At 43.4% G+C, this 14863-nt stretch overlaps 1 long non-coding RNA gene across 1 annotated transcript in view; it reads right to left on the bottom strand.

Moving 5' to 3' along the window:
* The window catches only part of LOC115271165, a 65585-nt gene extending 51570 nt beyond the window's left edge, over positions 1-14015 (bottom strand). The window contains exon 1 of the long non-coding RNA XR_003899766.1: positions 13915-14015. This is a non-coding gene — a long non-coding RNA (uncharacterized LOC115271165). The remainder of the gene's footprint in view (positions 1-13914) is intronic.
* Between the last annotated feature and the right edge of the window lie 848 nt (positions 14016-14863).

The raw sequence follows: 14863 nt of genomic DNA, 5'->3' as shown, positions 1-14863 counted from the left end.
GATCACAAGCTACTCCAAATCTTTGGCATTTATATGTAAACATCATTCTCTAGCACTCTGATCCAAAACCATTCCATTCAAGTATTTGAGTCCAAAACAACTCACTAATAAATGCAAAGTCATACAATAACAGCTTACAGCACAGGGCAGATGGTTTAAGCAAGCATAAGATATTTGTTTACACAGTAGATATCCTCTTTACCCACAAAAACTGCAATTTATGAAAAGAACTAAAGGAAACAGTTTTGCTCCTTGCACATTTAACTAAAAATCACTACATGTCTGGAGAATTCTGTATGCTTGTTTAATTACTTCAAAGAAGAACAGTTTTGGTTAACATACATAATACTGTACTTTACTAATATAGCTGGATGTACTGAACAATAGTAATAAAGTTAGAACTAGTAATAGAACTTCATGTTAAGATACTTTAGGTATAATTAAAACAAGTTGCACAAAAGACTGCTCTTGGTAAATAAAAGCGTTGAGTAACAGAATACACTTTTGCCATCAGGGCACTTATTGAAAGTAGCATTGATCATTTTGCCTTTTCTGGCATCTCAAGCAACAAGAGTAGAAAATAGTCTGTTCAAAAAGAAGTGTTTTGAGTTATAGTATTGTCAACTGGGAAGGGAGGAGGGAAATATGGGTAGATGCGCAAGGAACTTAGAAGGAGGAGAAAGAAGATGACAAAGAAAAGAGAAGAAAAAAGAAACAAGTATAGAATAACGTGACACTTGTACAGGAAAGTGATATTGGGAATATGCGTGGGCAGAGGATGGATGCACTCAGACAAATGAATGAGAACAAAGGGAGGGGGGAAAAAAAGAGGAATTAATAGCTCAGCATAAGGACAAAAATGTTCAAGTTTTTAGGCAAATTGGATTGGTAACCAAAAAAAATTAATTTCCCAACTAAAAATTTCCCACCATTTTCCCTCCAAATAGAAATAAAACCCTTATTTTTACAACATTCCAATCATCCATTTTAGTCTACCTGAAACTCAAATCTTTCCTCATAGTAGCCTAGAAAGTATTAGCAACAGTAACACATTTGACACCCTACATAAATCAACAGCAGTTCTCAATCTGCAAGTCACAACCGCCAAAAATATCACAAGGTAGCTCATGCAATTGCAGCCAGTCCCACTCAGATCCCAGAAGCATCCCATAAACTGCTGAGCTGATTCACATTCTCAGAGACCCAGTACTTCCTTTGAAATACTAAGGATAAGATACACAAGAGTCGTGAATACATATTAGAGGTTGACCTGCAACATGTGTCTGTCGCATCTGACCACAGAAAGAAAAAGATTATGAGAATTCCCTGAATTTTTTTTTAAAAGATCACAGAGGGCAAAAATAAATGTATACACATGCATTATATAGAGATCTTAAAGAATGTGTGTACATTCTTTAAGATTTCTAAAGAAAACAACAAAATTAATTTCAGTAATGGAGGAAGTATAAATTGAGAGTAACTTGCTATATTAATGTAACTAACCTCAAGCGTCCTATTCCCAATTTTATTTTTGGATTGCGACCATTATAAATGCAATACTGGATCAAAGGGATCACTTGTATCATTTTCATACATTGTGGATTGCATTATGATGATCTACTTTTAATCACCTATTAAAAGTTAATTTCTTGCATTTTTGATTTTTTTATTGGAGATGTGATTTTCCATTTAACTGAAGTCACAGGTCATGTGATTTAAGTTACACATTTTACGGGTTTTAACCTTTAACTAGTCTTTATTTGATCCACTGCTTCCATTCCAATACACTCAGCCAATCTAATATATTAGTGCCACTATTTTTACTGCATTTTGTCTTATTCTGCCAAAATCAACTTACTGTTGCCATTTTTACTAGCTCTGCCAACTTTAAATTTACTTTTTCTTTATATCACAGTACATCCTCACTTTCGTTTTCTGTGAGCTACCAATCCACTATCACTATGCATCCTGCTCTTCTGGCCTTGACCTATGCACTGTTCCTTACCACTTCTCTTCCCACCACTCCTCACTATTCCTTTTTTCTTACCTCTTCACTCCTGTCCAATTCTTCCTCTTTCCCCTGTTTGTAATAACATATAGGTACAATTAAATATTTCAATAATTTTAACAGAAATATATTAAGAACCAAGATGATGATAATAGTAAAAGCAACCCCAATCAATCAAATAGTTATAGCCTTTGTCCTGTCCTTATCCCAACTCTACCAGTTACCTGTCACCTTTGCGTAAAGCCAAATTTATGTCCAATCCTGCAAACACACACAAGTAATTTTATTCAAGTAAATAGTCCCATTGAAGTCAATGGGATTACTTCTGTAACAAAACTACCAGAATGAATGCTTGCAGGAGCAGGGTTTTAGACCATAAACTTCTTTTAGCAGGGAATAGCAATCATGTATTTTCCGTCTGAAAAGTATCATAAAACAAAACAGTGCATATTAAAAGACTTCTCACATAGTTTACCCAAATTGACTCTTCAATGGCCTAGTTCTACAAAGGGATGCATGTCAGAGGACATACACCCACATGGATCTATTTGTGCTAATATTTTTAACAAATAAATCTTACTCCAGTACTGGCTTTATTGGGCTGTACTAACAGTTTATTATACTGATTTTGTCCTCTCTTGCAATAGGCTCTCTTAAAAGCTAAAGTGATCTTACCTACTCCAAAAAATAAATTGTTTATTAAATCATGACCTATGCTGCCCATGAAATCACTTACAGGTTCTAAAAATGATATTTAGAACAATTACATAAGCATAGCTACCTTTTTTCCATACACGTAGAGTGTGCTCACTGTATATACAAATCCACAAACCTTGACCTCTCCTCTCCTTTCGAACAAAAACCTCTTATTAATAGAATCTCCTTGTAAGACCTACATACTATAGCTTTTAATTTTTACATTTAAGTATGTACTTTAATAAATAATATTGAAATTGATTTTCTAATTTCAATTTTGTTCATCAGCATATTGAGACTGGATAGGGAAACTAACACAAAAGATCTGAATTCTAAATACATGGGTTGGAACGGAAAGAGTCCAAAACTTGTAATGCTGAAGTTGTTGAAGTACTCAGAACCAAAATAATTTTGTTGCTGCTACATAATACTAAATACATAGGAACTCTACAGTACTCAGGACTTCATATTTATGGAAAACGCTCTTTTCATTACTACTATCATCATCAACAGTTTACATAATTATATTGCAGTTTTGTAAAATCTGTTATCTGCCTCAAACATCAAGTAGAATATATGGCTCTGGTGCAGGAAAAAAGGGAGAGTTCACAAAAATAAGGAACAAATAGTTACCTTTCCAAATATTTTATATAGAGAGAGACATATAGATATATAAACCTGATCCCTATTAAAAGATGGTGAAGTTACTTGAAAACAGAAGTGTGTTTCAAACTCCAAGGAAAACAATACCCTGAAGAAGAAAAGCAAATTAATTTATATGCAAGATTAGAGGTTTTACCCCAAAAAAGTCTTCCAGTTATTACCTACAGTCAAATGATGGTATAATATTATAGGCACATAAATTGTGAAGACAAGCATTAGAATTTAGAAGTCGATTTGCTGGCACAAAAAACACTTGCATCTGTCAATCAAATAAAGTAGTTGGGAATTTAAAAACTTAAACATTTGTTCCTACGACTAACTGTGGGCACAAGATTTCAGGTGCAAAGTTAAAAGCTGAACAGAGGACTCTTTGAAAATTCAGACCTTAACATTACAAATGCAATCCACATACTGCATGTAAATCCACTTGTAGAATATAAAACTCAGTACATCTGTATCACACATTCAGAAAACGTAGTTTTACTCCATACAACAGACTATTTTTACACTTCTGGAGAACACTGAGCAGGTTAAAAAAAAATTATGTTCACAATGTGAACCTGATCTAAGATTAAAATACTTACTTTTGTTTAAATTATACTGTACAACCCCAAGCAACTGCAATTAGGCCAAATTAGCGTTTTAAAATCTTTAACACATACTTGCTGAACAATTTAATGGTCATGCGGATTACATACTAGTAAGTTGAATTTGTCTTTTTGCAGCTGCAAAATTTGAATATGAAAAATGAATCAATAATATTAATTTTTCATATCTAGTTAAAAAAATACCACACAGGCAACTAAACTACAGATCTTCAGACTGAAAATTAAGGAGCATAATTTTTATTACCCGACCAATCTGACTTACTATGGAAATAAAATAATAGAAAGCAAATAAACTTTGCCTAGCCAAAAGAAATATGAATCACCAACCAACCAGGAAACTATAAAACATTTAGTAAAGCCTAGAAATCATAACTATTGAATTGACATTGGCGAAAGAAACCTTTTATACTTTTCTGCTGCAAAATATTTTTAAACCCAAAGCAAAAGATAAGAGTGCTATTTTACTCTGAAATATGGTATTGTATCACCACAAGGTTAGGGATAGTTGAATGGCTTGGGTACAACTTTTACTGTCTCCAAGCTCTCTGAATGTCCATTTGGGTATTAAACTTTACATTTTAAACATACTGAAGCAATAGCCTGATTTATTTTTTTAATCCATCTCCTAAGATCTTCCAGATACTTTTATCATGGAAAAGTCATATGACACTATTTAATGTAAATGAAACAATTATGCAATTCTGCTTCTGCCCAGCAATATCACAGTATGGTTTTTCTTAAATGTCCTATTAATACACAAGTTTTCAATTCAAGGCAGAACACCACCACGACCCTCAAGGCAAGACAGATTCACCCTTGATGTGCCAAACACAAGATGACTAATGGTATAACACAGGCATAGCTCTCCCAAACTAAGAGGGCTTTCAGTGCCACAGTGGTGAAAAGCTCATTGGCAGCATGTGGCTACTGCGACACTGGCAGGCCAGATGCCAGCTCTTGCCAAGGCTGTAGGCATTAGCTAAGAACTGACAGACTCATAACTGGAGACCAGACCAGTTCACTTATGTGTTAGTTAGGCCATGTCTACACTACCACTTATGTCAGCAAAAGTTACGTCTCTCAGGGGTTTGAAAAAATATACCCCGAGTGGCATAAGTTTCGCCAGCATAAGTGGTAGTGTGCACAGCGCTATGTTGGCAAGAGAGCTTCTCATTGAGGTGGTTTTATTATGTCCACGGGAGAGCTACACAAGAGATCTTACAGCGGCGCAGCTCCATCAGAACAGTTGTGCTGCTGTAAGCTCACTAGTGTAAACATGGCCTTAGTATTGCTCAAAATATATATTAACCTTATAAGAATGTATTTACTGTTTTGACTATTGAATGTTTATAAGTTGCTGCATGCATTAATCCTATCTGTAATGTCTGTAGTCCATGCTAAGGAAATATGCAAATTTTGCTTTATAATTTTGAAAATGTTTGCTCTAAACTTGTAAACCCCGGTGGGAAGAGTATTGTCGTCCAGAAGAACTATCAAAATGAGATGGGTCATCAAGGAAGACTGCGGTACAAAGGATTGGGTAATGGCCATACCACACTTTGGAAAAGCTGTGTGAAAGGAAGCTCGGCCTATGGACTTGAAGGCTGAATAAAAAAAACAAAACAGACACAGGAAACTTTTCCATTTCTTTGCTGTTTCAACTCTCATGGGGTCAGAGACTCCAAACTGAAGCCAGAGATTCCCCAGGGTCTACCTCATAGTTCCACCCTGAAAGCAGTGGCGGATTAGCCACTGGGCCAACGGGGCCCATGCCAGGGGCCCCGAAAAATGGGCACCCCTGCACACTGGCCCACTCCGCCTGCCCAGTGCTCCTATGATAATTAATGGAGATATCCCATCTCCTAGAACTGGAAGGGACCTTGAAAGGTCATCAAGTCCAGCCCCCTGCCTTCACTAGCAGGACCAAGTACTGATTTTGCCCCAGATCCCCAAGTGGCCCCCTCAAGGATTGAACTCACAACCCTGGGTTTAGCAGGCCAATGCTCAAACCACTGAGCTATCCCTCCCCTCCTGGGGAGCAGGGTTGGGGTGTAGGGGTTTGCCCCGCTCCACCCATCTGGTGCTCCTGCTGGGTAGTGGGGGAAGACCCCACACCCACTCTCAGTAGGAGTGCTGGGTGAGCAGAGCAGCACAAGCCCCGTGCCCAAACCCTGCTCCCTGGCAGGAGCACCAGGGGAGGGGTGCGGGGACTGGCCCAGGGCCCCAGAAAAAAACGTAATCTGCCTCTGCCTGAAAGACATTTTGAATTGACAGATTGACAAACAACTCGTCACTCGCAGGATTTAGATTACAACTCATTTGTGCATATGTTTGCATGCTTTAGCCCAGGGGTGGGCAAACTTTTTGGCCCAAGGGCCACATCTGGGTGGGGAAATTGCATGCAGGGCCAAGAATGTAGGGCTGGGGCAGGGGGTGGGGTGTGGGAGGGGGTGCGGTGTGCAGGAAGGGGCTCAAGGCAAGGGGTTGGGTTGCAGAAGTGCAGGGTGTACGAGGGGGCTCAGGGCAGTGAGTTGGGGTGCAGGATGGGGTGCGGCGTGCAGGAGGGGGCTCAGGGCAGGGGGTTGGAGTGCGGGAGGGTGCGACAGGGGGCTCAGGGCAGGGGGTTGGGGTGTGGCAGGGGTTCAGGGCAGAGGGTTGGGGGGCAGGGTGCAGGAGGGGTTCGGAGTGTGGGCTCCGGCCCAGCGCCGCTTACCTGGAGCAGCTCCAGGGTGGCAGCGGCGCACAGTGGGGCTAACACAGGCTCCCTGCCTGCCCTGGCCCCGCGCCACACCCGGAAGCGGCCAGTACCATGTCCCTGTGGCAGGGGGGACAGAGGGCTTTGTGCGCTGCCCTCGCCTGCGGGTACTTCCTCCGAAGCTCCCATTGGCCGCAGTTCCCCATTCCCAGCCAATGGGAGCTGTGGGGGCGGTGCCTGCAGGTGAGGGTAGCGCACAAAGTCAGGGTGTTCCCCCTCCCCCCTGCTCCTGCACCCCGCTTACCCCATCTTCCATAGAGCAGGGGGAACACACAACAGTCTCAGGACAGAGGGAGCTTGCTGGCAGCAGCAGCTGCGGTCTCAACAAGCTGATCTAATTAACAAGGCAGTGTTTTTAAAGGGGAAATGCACATCTCTCTCTCTCACACACACACAGTGTGTGTCTCTGTCTGCGATGCTCTCTCCCCTCCCTCCATTCCTGCTGCCTTGTAGACTGTGAGAGTTAACACTTGAGAGCTCAGCCAATTGCTAGTTCATCATTTAGCAGTAAGGCATTCCCTGGAAAATATCCCACCCTCTGACTCCTCCACCTCAACCAAGCTTCACAATCATCATCACTGTGTACCAATATTAAATTGTTTGTTTAAAACTTATACTGTGTGTGTGTGTGTGTGTGTGTGTATATAGATATATAGTCTTTTGTCTGGTGAAAAAAAATTCCCTGGAACCTAACCCCCTCATTTACATTAATTCTTATGGGGAAATTGGATTCACTTAACATAGTTTTGCTTAAAGTTGCATTTTTCAGGAACATAACTACAACGTTAAGTGAGGAGTTACTATACAAGCAACTCTCAAATTATCAATCTTTGGCAGAGTTTTTTGGGCCAGAATATCAAAAGAGGATACTGGCTGAGTAAGTCCAGGAAGTTTCCTCCAAAATAATATATGATCTGGAGCTCCCAATCCATCTGGTCTAAATACACTAATAAGTAAACACTTTAACTGGAGATATTTCCTGCACTCTGCAAACTGTTATTGAAGATCTACAAAAATGGTTTAAATTTATCATTGTCAATTATCTGTGACAGTCATAATTCCTCTGTCCATCCAATCCCTCCAGATCAAGGTTTTGCTACTGATTTTACGAACAGGATTGTTCCATATGACCACTTCTACAAGGAAGAACGAAGGGAAGCAGAACTTTTTAGCCAAGTTTGACCAAGCTTATATGACAGCCATCACTGGGAGAGCTCTGGAGCCATCAAATCTATATTAATCCGACAATGTCTGAAAAGGGTAGAGGATATACCAGGGGCGGGCTAACTTTTTGGCCTGAGGGCCACATTGGGTTTCCGAAATTGTATGGAGGGTCGGTTAGGAGAGGCACAAACAGCCAGGCGTGGCCCGGCCCCCCCCGGACCTCTGCCCCATCCACCCATTCAGTCCACCTGTTCCCTGCCTTCTGACCGCCCCGTCCCCTATCCACACCCCTGCCCCCTGACCACCACCCCGAACTCCCCTGCCCTCTATTCAACCCCCCCTGCTCCCTGCCCCTTACCGCGCTGCCTGGAGCACCGGTGGCTGGCAGCGCTACAGCCGTGCCGCCCAGAGCACCAGGACAGGCAGCCGTGCTGCCCAGCTGGAGCCAGCCATGCCATCGTGCAGCACAGAGCACTGGGTCAGGCCGCGGCTCTGCAGCTGCGCGACCTGGCAAGAGCTTGCAGCCCCGCCGCCCAGAGCATTGCGCCGGCAGCGCAGTGAGCTGAGGCTGCGGGGGAGGGGGAATAGCAGGGGAGGGGGCGGGGGCTAGCCTCCCAGGCCAGGAGCTCAGGGGCCGGGCAGGAGAGTCCCGCAGGACGGATGTGGCCTGCAAGCCATAGTTTGCCCACCTCTGGGATATACCAATTCTCATTCAATCTGAACCCAGGGTGGAGTCTGCGTGGTCATATGTAACATCCACCGAGATGCCTGGCTTAACAAAAAGGAGAGATGATAATTTTTCAAACTGGGACTATTGGGGGAGCTGTAATTTGTTCAGAGCCAGTCTAGATTTCTTACCTGTACCCAAAGAAATCCTGAGAAAATATTATTGACTTTCTTAAAATGAATTTGAGGAATAGAAATAGACAGACTGTTCAGGACATAGAAAATTCTGGGAAGAACAGTATATTAATTTTACCTGACAAACTGAGCTTTAAACTCCATCTCCCCAAATCGTTAGCCACTTGGGCAACAACTGGTTCTATATTTATCTTAGGGATGCCCTGAATATTTTTGTGAATCAGTATTCCTAAATATTTCAGATAAGAGGATTGCCCTGAAAGTCCCAATTTGAGAACAGGCCTTTGTGGGTATATTGTTAATGTCTAAGATTTCTGATTTATCCCAATTAATTTTATATCCTGAGAGGTGTCCAAACTTATTACCAGTAGTTAGAAGGTTAGGAATGGTAACCTGGAACACATATACAAATACATATCATCTGCATAGAACACAATTTTATTCTCCGTTTGGGCCACCCTGATACTATGAATGTTTATTTGCTCATTTGGCAAAGGCTAAAGGTTCTAGAGCTAAATCAAACAGAAGAGGAGAAAGTGGGCAGCCCTGTCTCTTATCTCTCTGTAATGAAAATGGGGTGTAAATAATACCATTGATAACTACCCTAGAAGTCAGGTTAAAGTATAAGAGCTTAATCCAAGCAATATATTGTTTACCAAATCCAAATTTTGCTAACACACACAAAAAATTGCCCGCATAGCCTAGGACTAAGACCTTTACAGCATCTAAAGAAATTACAGCTAAGAGTTCTTTAGAATTTTTTGAAGTGGCAATAATATAAGTTGACACAAGTTATCTGAGCCATGTCTATTATGAAGAAAGCCTACCGGATTTGTGTGTAGAATGTGAGAGAGAACTTTGTCCAATCACATAGCAAGAGCTTTAGCTAAAATCTTAGCATCACAATTGCTTTAAAAAATTGTCTTGTAATTATTACATAGTTCAAGATCTGTCCCAGGTTTAGGAATAACTGAAATTACAGCTTCTCATAGAGTAGGCAGAAGAGTTTGCTCATTCTTGGTCTCATTGGACATATTCAATAACCTAGGTGTTAAAGTTTCAGAGAACTTTTTGTAAATTCAACTGGGAACCCATCTGTACCAGGAGTCTTTCTGACCATCATATTTTTATACCCTGAGTCAGTTGTGTGATTTCTAAACGGGCGTCTAAAAGTTCCATCAGAGTCAGAGATTTGTGGCAGAGACAATCCACTAAAAAAGTTATCTAGGGCATCTTTAGTGATTCCCTCTTCAGCTAAATAGTTTTGAATAAAATTGTTGAAACTGTTTATTAATATCTGACTGTTGTATATAATTTATTGCTGCTATTCGCGATAGTTGCAATCTTATTTCTGTTAGCCTTTTGCTTGAGGCTGTCTCTCTCGCCAGATTCCCAGTAGTTTTGTTTCAAAAAGAATAAAGCAAACTCAGCCTTTTGAGACAGAAGCTTATTGATTTCATATTTTAAATTGATGAGAATTCAGAGTTTCTCTGGGGAGCAATTAGAAGCACAGTCTACATCCAAGGCCTTAATTTCCTTCACAAGGGTATCAATTCTATGTTCTCTGTGTTTCTTTTTAAATGTGGCATAAAAGATTATATGGCCTTTGATGAAGGTTTTAAAGGCTTCCCAAAGTGTGACAACTGATGAAGCGATGGAGGCATCTGTTTTAAAGAAAAGTTCCAACTCTTGCTGGACAGAGTTAACAAATGATGTATCAAACAGCAGAGAGGTATTTAATCTTCACATTTCAGTCGGGGGTGCATACCCTGGGGGCCTAAAAGACATATGTATAGGAGCATGGTCAGATATAACAATAGTACCAATGGCATAATCAGTGACAGAATTGATCAAGTTTTGTGACACTAAGAAACAGTCCAATCTTGAATACATTGAATGAGCTGCAGAAAAAAAAAAAAAAAGATATAGACCCTGGTCATAACATTACCCAATCTCCACACATTTTTTTAAGCCTAAATCTTCTATGTATGTATGAAATACATGAGTATTCATGTTTTTATATAGAGAGGGAGAAGATTTATCAAGGGCTGGTCTAGAGTTTTGTTAAAGGCTCCAGCTATAACAGGATGGTTGCCCATGTCATTTATACTCATAAAAAAATTACGACAAAACTGGATCATCCCAGGTTGCCCAGTACCTATTGGCAAACATGATTTTAGAATTGTCAATTTCAGCCTTGAGGATAGTAAATCTGCCCTCAGTGTCAGATGCTGTGCTCAGAATATTAAAATTCAACTTTTTATGTATTAGTATACCAATGCCCCTCGCTTAAGAATTAAAGCAACTAGAAATTGAGAGGCATACGCAATCTCTATTCAGATTACAAGCTTCAAATTCTGTCAAAGGTGTGTCCTGGAACATGGGAATGTCAACATTTTTTTTTAAAGCACTGAGTATACTTTTTTCTTTGTAGTATTAAAACCCTTTATATTGCAGGAGACATATTTAATTATCAGAACCATCCTTGTTAAAATATACCAGATGAAATATAAAGTCACTTTGCGAATAAATGAGAAGTTGCAAATTTTCCTGAGCAGCATACAGTTCTAGAATATCAAAGTAGCAAAAGTTATATAACCCAGGGGCAGAGTGTTGCTTCCCAGTACATATTCTAAAGGAATAGGAAGGAAATTTCCAGCATGGGAGGTAACAGGAGGGAGCAAAAAGGGGACTTAAATACGTGAAAAAACAAAATGGAAAAGATCGTGGAGAGAAAAATATATATTAGTGCCATACAATCAAGAAGAAGAATCTGATTAAACAATCCAAAAATAAACACTTGACATTCAGAGAGGGCAGCCAGATCAGAGGAAACTTGAAGATCCTCACAGCCCCTGGAGCCTCAATCATTATAACTACAGTAATCACCTATTAGCAAAGGAACCTCCCTCCCATTGAGTTCAACCTGTAACTTGTCATTCACAGGTGGACGCTGGTATGAAGCCCCACTGACCTCAATGAGGCACTTCACAGGGAGATCAGCCTACAACTGTATGGCCAAATAACCACTCTTTGACAGTCTTAAATTATGTTACACTCCTTCTGGTGGCTAATTTAAGTAGTCCTAAAAATGTAAATGAAACAATTTACAAAAAGTAAAACACAAATATGCATAAAATGAAAGAGTTCAAAGAAAACATTCATCCTTCTTTATGTGAAGATGTAAAGAAATTGAAACAAGCAATAAGTGAGAAGCAGCTGTATAATGTTTGAGCCTGGCTGTTAAAATTTTAAGCCTGAAAATTAAATTTTTTGTTCATGCTATTCTGTAATAATGCAAAGTAAATTTTTTCAGGAAAATATTGCACTACTAGGGTGTGTGATTGTTTCTCTTTCAACAAGTTTCTCAACAGTTTAAGACCAACTCCAAGATGCACAATAGTCACACTTTAACAAGGACACCTGGTATTATAAAATAAATATATTTGAGACACACATGTTATTTTTCTTGGAATCTCCATAATGCTAAGAGACCTCAGAAAAACAAAATGTTTCAACTATTAAACAAAAACCTCCAATCAAAATAGCTTTTAAACAAACATTCTCCTTACTGTTTTTAAAACTCCAATAAGGGAACAATGAGAACCTGAAATGAGGGATAGCTCAGTGATTTGAGCATTGGCCTGTTAAACCCAGGGTTGTGAGTTCAATCCTTGAGGGGGCCACTTAGGGATCTGGGGCAAAATCAGTACTTGGTCCTGCTAGTGAAGGCAGGGGGCTGGACTCAATGACCTTTCAAGGTCCCTTCCAGTTCTAGGAGATGGGATATCTCCATTAATTATGAAAATTAAACTGACTATAAACTTCACTGAGTTTCAATTTCCAGGTTGAGAGAAACACAAAAAGAATGCCAAGTAAATTAGGATCCCAATCCTACATGCACATGCTTAATTGTATGCATGCCATTCTACTAAAATCAGATAGGCTACTTACATGCTTGAAGTTAGGCATGTACATAAGTGCCAGCAGGACTGGGGAATATATTTGTAAAATCTTCACTTTTAATAACTTAAGGTGTTATTAATAAATACTGCTTAGACACCATGCTGAAAAAGTGTTTTTATGTTTTTCTGTAACAAAGTAAAATGCATTCATGCAACAAATTTTTCACTGTACCCTTAACTTCAGTCTCTTTTCTATAACAGGATTTAAGCAACTATTCCTATACTGAAATCGCTGTACAAGCATTAACTATTATAATTACTAATGATGTGAATCATTTGGGGATTTAGAGATAGATCCTGCAAGCTGATTCAGGCAAGTGAACGCCTTGGGGCCCTATGAAAGGGACATGTCTAAGTTTATAAACCTTCCTGCAGGTCAGCAGGACTATTGGTTTCCAGGACTGGATTGACGAGTTGCAAACGTCAGTTGTCCTGTAACTTCTCACGCCACTGAATTTCATTGCAATTTAACAGTGACACTAAGAACACCCAGCCCTGCCAACGACAGGCCACGGGGTAGCACCCCGCCAGCAGCCCGCCGCCTGGTTGTACTGCCCACCCTGTTCCGCAGACAGGACCGCTCCTGGCGCTACGGCTGCGGCGGACACGCTCGGCTCCGAGCCGGCAGGGTAACCGCGAGGCGCAGACCAGGCGGTACACAACCAGCTCGGGCAGCCGGGAGAGCCCCTCTGACAGCGGGGGCAGTGCGGGCGGGGAGCGCCGCTCCCGGCTGCACAGACCGGACGAGACGCCGCCTACGGCTCCAGGCGCGAGAAAGAAAACAAACAGGGTCCCCGCCGCAGCGCCAGTTCCAACCCGCGCCGCGGGCAGGTGGGGAGCTGGCGGCTCCGAGGGTCCCACCCCCGCCCCGGGGGCGGCGAGAGCAGGCGCAGCCCGGCCGGGCGCCGGGCCAGCCGGGCAGGGCTCCAAACGTGCTGGGAGTTGTGACAGGAGTAAAGTGGGTCACAAGGCCTAGCGGGTCCCTTATAGAACAGCCCCCGCCCCGCCGGGAGCCGCAGCCCCAGCCCGCGCCCGCCCCCAAGGGCAGTCCCTGCCCACCCCCCGCCGCTGCCCTGGAGACGGGACCCCCGCCAGGACTGTCGAACTTTAATGGCTCCCCAATCCCCCGCCCGGGATCTGGGGGACCCCGCCCGGCCACAGCCGCCCCGCCTGTCCTTGCAGCGCGCACCTTACCCGGCTCCCCACGCCGCCTGGCCACCCCGGGCTCCTCGCAGTGTGCGAAGCCGCTTCCTGCGCTTAGTCCCAAACCCACCGACAGCCCAGATCCTCCTCCAGCAGCAGCCAGGCCTGTGATTCCCTCACCGCCAGCACTGCGCATGCGCCGCCAGAGCCTACCGGCAACAGCAGCCACCAGACTGGCTAAGCCCCGCGCCAGTGCGCGTGCGCCAGGAAGCCGCGGCTGGGCCCGTGATTTGCCTTGGCCGCTAAGGGGCATGCGCAGCCTCCCACCGCGGCTAGTGCCGCCCAGCTGCGGCGCGGAGAGCAGCTACGTACGCGCTCGCAGCCTGCGTAGCGGGACCCGGGCTCCCTGACCTCAGATCACCCCGGGAGAGACGCGGGTGGCTCTGTGAGGAGAAAATGGCGCCTTTCCGCCGGGCTGAGCGGGCCGGCGCGGCTACAGAGGCAGTGGCTGCGGGCTCACCCCTGCGCCTTCGCGGGTGGGGAGCGCCCGAGCGGGTCCCAAAGCAGTTACATCGCCCTGCCCAGCACCATTAGCTCCTTTAGGGGCGGGTCCCCCGGCCGCCCCACACCTACGGCTCCTGAGGCAGCGAGTGCGGGAGACCCTGGGGCTGGGGGTCTGAGCACAGAGTCTCTGAGCCGTGACCTTATTGTTAACCCTGCCTCAGGGACTGCCCAGGTCTGGACCCCCGGCAGTTTGGTAAAATCCCCGCCGCCTCCCAGCGCCTCAGCAGCTGCGCGCACCTCGGTGGGAGGAGGAAAGGGAGACGTCGCACAAGCCGAGGGAGCCGCTGGATGCTTGGGGACGGCGTAGAGCCACTTAAAAGCCCTTAGCCGGTCACTGCAGTCCTGTCTCATACGCCGCCCTCCCTGTGCTAGCTGGGTGCTTCGCTACCGTTCATGAACCTCCCCTCGCATCACCCCTGGGAAACGAGCCTCATGT

The sequence above is a fragment of the Terrapene carolina genome, unplaced genomic scaffold, assembly GCF_002925995.2.
Source record: "Terrapene carolina triunguis isolate 2854851 unplaced genomic scaffold, T_m_triunguis-2.0 Scaffold66, whole genome shotgun sequence".
Classification (NCBI taxonomy): domain Eukaryota; kingdom Metazoa; phylum Chordata; order Testudines; family Emydidae; genus Terrapene; species Terrapene triunguis.
The sequence above is the reverse complement of the archived record's forward strand: the minus strand, read 5'-3'. Positions and strand labels throughout refer to the sequence as shown.